This window comes from Mauremys mutica, chromosome 6, assembly GCF_020497125.1.
Source record: "Mauremys mutica isolate MM-2020 ecotype Southern chromosome 6, ASM2049712v1, whole genome shotgun sequence".
Lineage (NCBI taxonomy): Eukaryota > Metazoa > Chordata > Testudines > Geoemydidae > Mauremys > Mauremys mutica.
This window is the reverse complement of record NC_059077.1, coordinates 51,114,942-51,125,007: the sequence shown is the minus strand read 5'-3', so window position 1 is coordinate 51,125,007 and position 10,066 is coordinate 51,114,942. Positions and strand designations below refer to the sequence as shown.

At 40.6% G+C, this 10,066-nt stretch overlaps 1 long non-coding RNA gene across 1 annotated transcript in view; it reads left to right on the top strand.

The window, feature by feature from the left end:
- Nucleotides 1-668: 668 nt before the first annotated feature.
- LOC123373148 overlaps nucleotides 669-10,066 on the top strand; it is a 35,361-nt gene continuing 25,963 nt past the window's right edge. Inside the window, exons 1-2 of the long non-coding RNA XR_006580584.1 lie at nucleotides 669-756; nucleotides 3,382-4,195. This is a non-coding gene — a long non-coding RNA (uncharacterized LOC123373148). The remainder of the gene's footprint in view (nucleotides 757-3,381; nucleotides 4,196-10,066) is intronic.

Sequence of the window (10,066 nt, the reverse complement as noted above, 5' to 3'; positions counted from 1 at the left end):
TGCCAGGAGGGTGGCAGTCAAGCTGCCTTCAGCAGCATGCCTGTGGGAGGTCCACCGGTCCCATGGCTTAGGTGGCAATTCGGCGGTGGGTACGCCGAAGGCGTGAGACCGGTGGACCTCCCGCAGGCACGCTGCCAAAAGCCGCCTGTCTGCCGTGCTTGGGGCAGCAAAATACATAGAGCCGCCCCTGATTCTTAGATATAAATCACTAAGTAATTGTCTTAAAACTTCATAATGTCTGCCTACGCTGTCAAAAATTACCCTTGCCATCTCTTCAGAATCCTACTGCTTATTTCAGACTTCCTTTGTATATGATGATAGTTTCCTACATACTAGTGGTATTCTAAGGGTACATTTATTAATATGGATGAGGTGCTTAGAAACTATGGTGATGATGGCCACAGAGAAGCTTATTTTATATATATATTCTGACTGGGTAAGGCCAGATGGCTGTAGGAAAGTAGTGAGGAACGGGTATGTTAACCCCAGGCTAAACAAATCCCTGGTACCATGGTAACCAAATGGCAGTTGTTCCAGGTTAATCAAGATACCTGGAGCCAATTAAGATCCTTCTAAAAAGCAGTGGAGACAGCTAGGTTGATTGGGACACCTGAGGCTGGCTGGCTGGAACTAGTTAAAAGCCTCCCAGTTAGTCAGAGAGGTGTGCATGTGTGCCAGGAGTTGTAGGAGGAAGCTGTACTGCTGGAGAAACTGGGTAGTACAAACCCTATCAGGTACAAGGAAGGAGGCCCTGAGGTAAGGGTGAAGTAGATATTGAGGAAGTGGGGGCTGCTGTAGGGAAGTGGTGCAGGGAATTGTACTTGTTCTGTCTCAAAAGATCAGCTACCAACAGCTGCTACTACTAGGGTCCCTGGGCTGGAGCCTAGAGTCAAGGGTGGGTCTGGGTTCCCCCTGCCTCCCCCACTCTCCATGATAAATCAGAGACCATGAGACAACAGACACTGTGAGGGAGGGTTGCTTCTTCCCACCCCACTTGCTGTCTTATGATGAAAATGGCTCAGTAGGCTGTGACACTTGCCTTTAGAAAGAGAAGGGCTATGTAGAGGGTCTCAGTGAGCCTCTGAGGCTAGCATAAATCTGTCTGGAAGTGCAGGACCCACTGAGACAAGGTCTGAGCATTGTCACTTACACTATTTTTTTTATATTTTTATATATATATATATATTGCTCAATGGTACATTTAACTTGGATGTGCATATATAAATTTTCCATTGCTTCCCCCTATTGCTTAATTAAGTAGTTATGTTTGGAATTTAGCTGGCAGTATTGTATTCATTATTATTAATTATTGCTGTAGTGCCTGGAGGTCCAAGTGGAGATTTTTAGAATGCACAGTAAGGCTTCAAACACTTAATGAGAGGTAGTCCTGTCCCAGGAGCTCACAGCCTAAATAGATAAAAGCTGTGGAGGAGAAACAGATGAGAAGTGACTTGCCCAAAGACACTCAGCTAATCAGTGGCATAGCCAGGAAGTGAACTCAGGTCTCCTGATTCCCAGGCTGGGTGTGTGTGTGTGTGTGTGTGTGTGTGTGTGTGATATATATATATATATATAATCACACACACACACACACATGTATGTTAGATCACACTGCTGTAAGATAAAAGTAAACAGTGATGCAATGTTGTAAAAACATTACGGCTAAGTCTGCACCACAGCTGGGAGCATACCTCCCAGAACAGGTAGACAGACTCACACTACCTCCGCTTGAGGTAGTAACCTTTTTAAAAAAAAAAAAAAGCAGTATGGGTGCTGCCACTCAGGCTAGTCACCAGCTCTAACCTAAGGAGTCAGGTGGGCTTGGACTTGAGCAGCTAGCCCATACCACCACCTATGCAACAATATCCCACACTATTTTTAGTAACTAGCTCAAGTGGAGCTAGTGAGGGTCTACCTACCAGGCTGGGAGGTGTGCTTCTAGCTGTGGTGCAGACATATAGAAAGGTGTGGAATCCTGGAGAGCTTATGTTCTATCTCAGGGGTTGGCAACCTCTGGCATACGGCTCGCCAGGGTAAGCACACTGGCAGGATGGGACAGTTTGTTTACCTGTCGCATCCGCAGGTTCGGCCAATTGCAGCTCACACTGGCCATGGTTCACCACTCCAGGCCAATGGGGGCTGCGGGAAGCTGCGGCCAGCACATCCCTCAGCCCAGGCCGCTTCCTGCAGCCCCCATTGGCCTGGAGTGGCGAACCATGGCCTGTGGGAGCCGCGATCGGCTGAACCTGCGGACGCGGCAGGTAAACAAACTGTTCCATCCCGCCAGGGTACTTACCCTGACAAGCTGTGTGCCAGAGGTTGTGGACCCCTGTTCTAGCTTAAGAACAGGCAACAAGTGGGTGTAACATAAAGGGCATTCCTGAAATCTGATCCAAAAGTGTGCATCCTTATACCTACATGCAATCTCATCCAAGTCAGTGGATCCATCTGTAGGGATCTCTGGATCCAAGACTGGGGTAAAAGGAGGGAATGGAGAAGGAAAAACATGGTGATAAGGTATAACTTGATTCTGAGGAATTTAAAGCTAATATATGAAATAAATATCAGTAATCCTCAATGACCAAATATGCATCTGAATGAAGGCTAAGGATCCAGCCATGCATTTGGGCCAGACTGTATAGATCTCCTATCAGAGTTCAAGTCCAGCTTGTCTTCAAAACCTCAGTTCTGTAAACAAAACTGCATTAGCAGACCCCTGCACCCATGCAGATCCCATCAATTTAAATGTTTTTTTGTAGTTCCTTTTGTGGGACTGGGGCCTAAAGAATTTAAACCAACGTAGTTAACTCAAAATTCATCTATTTTTTCATGTCAATATAAATTTCAGCTTTGTTTTTCCCCACAGGGCAATGTATATGTAAATTTATAGTTATGACAGTTATTTAGAACCCTGAGATTAATTGTAATGTTGCATTTTAAGTAGAGATTGTGTACATTTTAATCCCTGTTTTATAGCAGCATAATTTATGATAATGGTAGAAAGAAACAGTATGTATGACAACAGTACCAGGAATATTATAATTACATGTCAGAAATGTACCATTCACTTTTAATCATTCAGCAATGTAAATGTTTCTGAAAAATGCTTTCCACAGTAAGAAATTCAGTCAAAGAAAATCTTTAATTCAGTCCTGAAAGACTGAAGGTAATTGATTTAGCAACTTTCTGAAAACACTATATCAGTCTTTGAATTTCAGCATGTGAGTTAACTGTTTGATGCAAGGAAAATTACAAATAAGTGTTCATCAGGAGAGGCTTACATCTATATAAAAATTGTGAATTGGTATGAGAACTAGCCTCTTTCTTAACTCAAAGAACCTAATGGATCCTACTGTTTTGTTGTTTTGTTTTATTTTGCAGTTTCCTGGGTAACAGCGGACTTCCTATTCCAGTCATCTGATGAATTAGTTCTCAAAAATGGGAGAGGCTCACAGAGCTTTTTTTTTTTTTTTCCTCAATGGCTGAATAGTAAATTACAGGAGATGAGCCAGTTGGGCATAGATTAGAGAAGTAGCTGGGAAGTCTCCAGGGTTTGCTTTCCTTCTGAAGAAAGATTTCATCCATATAATTTAAAAAATGTTATGATGACCATGACCAAGAGTTCACTTGACCCTCTGCCACACACACCCTGTAGTCCATTTTGATCTGTTTCAAGCTATGCAAAAATCTGTCATCTCAGACCTATTGGCCTCATTAGTAGTTCCTTCAAATTATCTTCACTGTATGTGAAGTGGATTGGCTCTTGTAACAGAATGGCCTGCCCCTTTTAGGGTCAGGGTTCTTAGGCCAGCAGACCTGATCAATTTTCAGACCCAGCTGGAAAGGGAGCAAAGAATTATAAGACAGCAAGACTGTTTTGTGATCAGAATTACTGGGGGAGGGTCTGGCATTGCCAGGCTGCGCTGCCTCCTCCCCTCTCCTGTAGTAGGAGGATTGAAAGCTCTGTCCAGTCAGTACTGGGAGAAAATTTCAGAGCTGTAGCCCATGGTGAGCAGAGAAACTACTTTTTTGTTTGGTTGCTTTGCCTAAGCTAAGAATAACTCTCTGCTGTGAAAGAGTGGCAGAGAGTCTTTTCTGGGTTGTGAAAACAGGCCAGCAGGTCACATGCGATGGAGAATGCAGATAGGCAATCAGCTCTTGTACTGAGGCAGAGGCTAGCCTGAAGCCAAACCAGGTAGGTGGTGATACTACTGTTTGATGCTAATATTTCTCAGGCCTTTTGACTGCAAGGATCATAGACTTGTGGTAGCCCGCTCTTATCAGAAGCCTAATGAAGCCCAGTTGAGGCCAGCTTTGGGTTTCTGGATTTCCTGAGACCACAACTTGTGGTTCTGGCTAAGATGTGCTGCCAGAACTGAAGCCAAGATCTGAGGCCCTCTCCTCCCTCTTTTTTGGTGCATTATCCCACTGAAAGGTTCATCTAGTCTTACAACTAGAAGACTAACTTTGTAACTGGATTCTCTTTATTATAATACACTTGTTACATTGCATTTTCTGATGCATGTATCTGTCCCAAAAGATGAAGTATAACTTCAGCGTAATTATGTTCATACCATGTAGTTCATGACCTGGATTCTTGAAATGACTGTATTAAAATAACAGGATAAAGTCATGTAGTTCATCTTTAATACTTGTAATTGTCATTTTTATATAATTAAAGCATAACTAAAATTTAATTGAACATTCCTCTGTATGTCAAATTCCCCTCTATTTAGCTATTGTCAACCTTCTTCTTCAATCTGTTTGTTCCATAAAAGCAGATTACAGATCCAGACTAACACGGCTACCCCTCTGATACTGTTTGTTCCAGGTGCTTGTTGTAATACCTTCACTTTGACTGTAAGTCTTTTAGCAGACACTGTCTCTCTCTATATATTTTTATATGGCCCAGCACAAAGAGGATGAAATCCTTAGTAGGGTGTTACCTTAATTATAATAAGGGAGGAAAATCAAGCTCAGTTTTCATGCACACTTCCACAAAACCATGAATGTCATGTAGCTCTACTAAATGGAAAACACCTGATCCACCCACCAGTGTTCAGATGTAGCAAAAATACAAGTGACTGTAACAGAACAGCTAAAAATGAGACAATATAATAAGGGGAATGTAGGTAAGGTAATATCTTCTCATATTCTGGGACCAACATTGCTACACCACCACTTTAATAACCAAAAGAAAAAGGGGAGGGGCAGAACAGAGAAGACACTGGACTGCTACCAGGAGATCTGGGTCCTGTTATTGCCTCTGGCCACTGACCTCCACGAAGACTTTGGACAATCCTTTCACCTCTTAATATGTGTTTTCCTCCATCTGTAAATTGGATATAATGGTACTTGCTTCCATTGTAAAGCCCATGGAGACATAAGGAGAAAAGTATAATCAATTACTGTTTAAAGACCATTTTTCAGAGACTCTCTAGTAATAGAGTTGAGCACCTGTACATATTTCTCACAAATTGACTAGTTAGAGGTGTGATGACCTGAGTTTGTATGTGTAAATGCAGGGGATTGTGTATTAACTCACACACTTTAATGTAAGTTGTTTGGAATCAGAGCTGCATACTTATGTAGCCACAAAACAGGCCAAGTTCAGGAAGCCACTACAATTTGACAAAACTACTGGTTAAGTAGCTATCTGAAATTGGAGTTCAAAGTCAAAAAGACAAATGTTTTGTCAGACAAGTAAATAGCAGGCCTAAATTCCCAAGTCAGATGTTAGTTTTCTGTCCTGCCAAGTGACTAGTTTATTTGGAAAGAAACTTTAGTAAACTAGGGAATAGAATTGCTAACACTCAAGGTCATGCTAACCAAACTGTGGAGAGTGAGGGGTGGTTAAAACAGATGGGTCAACTTGGAATTCTGTGATGTACAAGCTGACCTTGAAAATGAAAGAAGGGGAAAAAATGCACTTATTTACAGTGTGGAACTCTGCAGAATAATAGGATGTGAAAGTAAAATAAAATTTCACCTTTTGGTGAACTAGAGTTCATGCCATGGCCTAAAACTACCCCAATTCCCATAGAAAAGCAGCTGGAGACCTAGAATTCACTCGCTAAGGATTTTCAGCAAGGATGGCACAGGGTCAACCTCCCTACATTCAAGTCTCAAAAGGAATGAACTTAATTACCAACTTGACAAATCTTGTAAATTGTTTCTTTATAATATAGCTTGGCTATTTTATAATCCCCATACATTACCTTCAGTTATATATAAAGTTCTAAACAGATCAGTCCCCACAGAAACACAGAGAAGGAACTCTGCGTTCCCAAAAGCTTAGGTTGAGGTAACCTGAGTTTCAGTGAGAGTATTTGATTGCCAAATCTATACAGTCTGCTGAGTCAAAAGTCTTACTTGCTTGTAAGAATCTTCAAGTGGACTACATGCAGACTCTTCCTCTGCTGAAATCACTGTTAGCCAGGTAGCTAATTCATTAATCATCCAGTCAGTTAAGTGTATAGATTTAAAAAAAAATGAGAATAGCAAAATAAATGACTCTTCTTTAAATGTAATAATGGGGAAAAGTTGGTGAATCCTACTAGTTTAGACAATTTAACTGAATGTTTGATTTTTAGCCAAATGTTTTAAAATATACAATTAAAATAAATTTTTCCCTTTCTATAATTAACACTGCCAAAGCTTCCCTGTTGAAGGTTTAACAGTATCCCTGATCTGCTGCTAAATGCTTCAGAGTTAAGGAAAACAGCCTACTTTCTGAATGTTCCTGGGCTCAGCTTCTCCCAGCCTGCACAGGCCCATTTAAAAGCAGCTCCCCTGACTGCTTGCCTGCATGGCGCTTGAGTCCAGCTACGGTAAACCTATTGCACATACCCAAGACTACTGTACCCAATTCCAGAAATTTCTGGCTGTGGAGTGCTAATTGTGCATCTGCCTAGCAACAATGACCCAGACACAGCTCATTCCTATCCATTGCCCTAATATCTCTCTTTAAGAGAGATCTTCCTATTAGGCAAATAGATTACAAAATCACTTCTGACTTTAAGAAGGGTACTTTGTGTGGCTAACATTTGCTAGAACGCTGCTCTATCCTGCAAGCTGCTGAACACTCTGGCGTCATTCAGCAAGCTACTGAATCACCTGCTTAACCTTAAGCATGCACAAGAGTAGTCCAGTTCAAACTAATGATGCCCATGAGACTATTAAGAACTTGCCTGACTCTAACTATGTTAAGCATCTTGTTGGATTGAGACTGCAGGGTGGAGCCCTTATGATGCAATTGACTCCAGTGTAGGGTATTTTTATCTTAATAAACCAAAACAAGCTAAATAAAACCTAGCCTTAATTTTGTTGTCGGGGTGGGAAGGGCCTACCAATTCTACACTCTGTTCTTATGTATACATTCTAAAGAATGTAAAAGTGATGTATGTGTTCTATAGAATATAATAATTCTATAAATTAGGAGACATAATTCTCTAAAATGATATAGTAGTTCCAAAATGTATAGAAAATTGTACTTTTGCTTTTTGCTAAATTCTATAGGACTCTTCCAAAAGGATATTAAGAGCTAAAATGAAACCCCAGCCTCTTCCTATAGCCTATTTTAATGTGCAGAGAGACTTCAGTTTGTGGTTCAGGGCTCAAAAGGAAATATTACATAATGGAAATCAAAGCTAAATAAACTTCTTCTTTTAGAGGCTTTAACAACACCCCTGACATGCAAGCAACAGAACCCAACTGCCTGAAACTTTCCTGCTATAGTGGAAACTGCATGTCAGCAGACTGCAGAGTTACATGGAAGGGGACAAAGGAGCAGTGATTCATAGTGGAGGCAAATGAGTTCACAGTATCCCACATTCACTTACTTTGATTGCCACAAGGAGAATCATGGGCACTGGCTAAAATCTAGGACAGATGTAACATGCTAAAACCTGGATTTCTGAGATCCAATGGACTCAACGCAGGTTGATCCTGACAAACTGAGCTATTTTGCTATTCCTAACTAGAACAGGCCCCAGTTCTCATGGAAAAAATATGTGGAGAGAGAATGTATGAGCCTTCGGCCATTACAAGAAAGCCACAGATGACATCAGACTTAGGTTCTTCAAAACTAGCAAACAGTGATACATTTCAGAGGGACTGAAATATGTCTGGGGATTGGACAGCATGATGGCAGATGAATTTCTGTGTAGAAAAGTGCAAAGTAATCATACTGGAAGGAGTGATTTGAACTATATGTGCACATTCATAGGCTCCAAGTTAACTCTAACCAGCCAGGAAAAAAATTAAGCATCACTGTGGACAGTTCACTGAAAACAGCTGTTCAGCTGCAGTAGTGGGCAAATAACCAAACAGGAATGCTACAATGTAAAGAGAATGCAATAGAAAATAATACATTATGTTGTCACGCATTGATAGTACATCTTTCTCATCTTGAATACTGGTCACTTCATCTAGGAAAAAATAGCAGAAAGGGAAGGGGTCCAAAGATATGAAGTGGAAATCATGGTGAGTCTAATATATGAGAGAGAATGAAAAGACATTAACTTGTTTAGCTTGAGAAGAGATGAAATGAGAAGAAATATGACAATCATAAAATAATGCAGGATATGGAGGTCAGTTGGGTACCCATTCTCAAAATAGAGAAACAAGCAGACATGCAATGAAATTGAAAGGTAAAAATTTTTAAATAGATAAGATCATAACTAACCTGTGTGACTCACTGCTACAAAACATAATTGAAAACAAGAAGATAGTAGGATTATACACTACATGGATAATAAGAATATCCACAGCCATCATATAGTTAGTAATAGTGTAAGCACTATCACTGACCTCTTTATCTCAAATAATGCACCAAGATTCTGCCACACTTACTTAAATTGATCAGTACCTTGCTTTATGAGTAATCCCATTACATTCAGTGAGACTACTCAGTGTAAAGGTTGTGCACTAATTTGGCCCAATATTTGTTGTAATTTTTTATTATTTTTCATGTAATTATCAAATGTTCATTATTTTACTTTACCAGTTTTATAAATGAATATTATTCATCATATTCCACTTCTCTTTCTGCCAACTTGTCACTAATATTTTTTCCCACTGTTTGACCAGGTCTAGTAAGTGTGTGTGTGTATATATATATATATATATATATATATATATTTTTTTTTATACTGATTTTATTCGTGACATTATTAATAGCTCTGTCTGCTTTCTTCTTCTAGTTTTCAGACCAAGACTTCACAAACATAGAATAGCAGGGTTGGAAGGGACCTCTGGAGGTCATCTAGTTCAACCTCCTGCTTAGAGCAGGACCAATCCCCAGACAAATTTTTACCCCAGTTCCCTAAATGGCCCCCTCAGGAATTGAACTCATAACCCTGGGTTTAGCAGGCCAATGCTCAAACCACAGAGCAATACTTTCCTCCCCAATATGAAAGATTAAAATTAATACAAATAAAGTTCACGTAAGTGTGAATCCTCACTGTTTACTTAGGATTTTTGCTTAAAATGACCAAGATGTTTTTTAGTGCAAAATGATTAATTCATATGACTGTCAGCCAAGATTTTCCATTGTCCTGTGTGCTCCAAATAAGGACTTAAAAGGTCTCCCTTTTCTTCTGTGTGCACTACTCACATCACCCACACTGTGAATGGTGGAGAGAGCAGATGGATGGGCAGGGAGTGGCCTTGGCTCTGCTCCTACTCCCCATGCACTGTAGGAGTAACCCTCCTTCCACCTGGAATGAGACAGCGGGGGGTGGGGGGAACAGAATAGGAACTGTTAGTCTAGGGAAGGAATTTTTTATTGCTTTGGGGGAAATACAGCAAAGTCTCATTCCTTGCATAAAGTTTATGGTAAAACACTAATCTGGTCCATAATAAGAGAGTGAAAGTTTTTCAATCGTGTCTGTTAATGATGAGCCACCTGCAATGGAACAAGGATCCCAAGATTCCAATGTTTGTTTGAACCTCCTTAATCTGCAGCTTTGGGCTGATAGTCTCAATAGGAAAGTGGGTGTAGTATTTCCTGCTTCCATTTGGGCCCAAAATGCCATAAGGACAGACTCTTTTGCAGAAAGTAGTT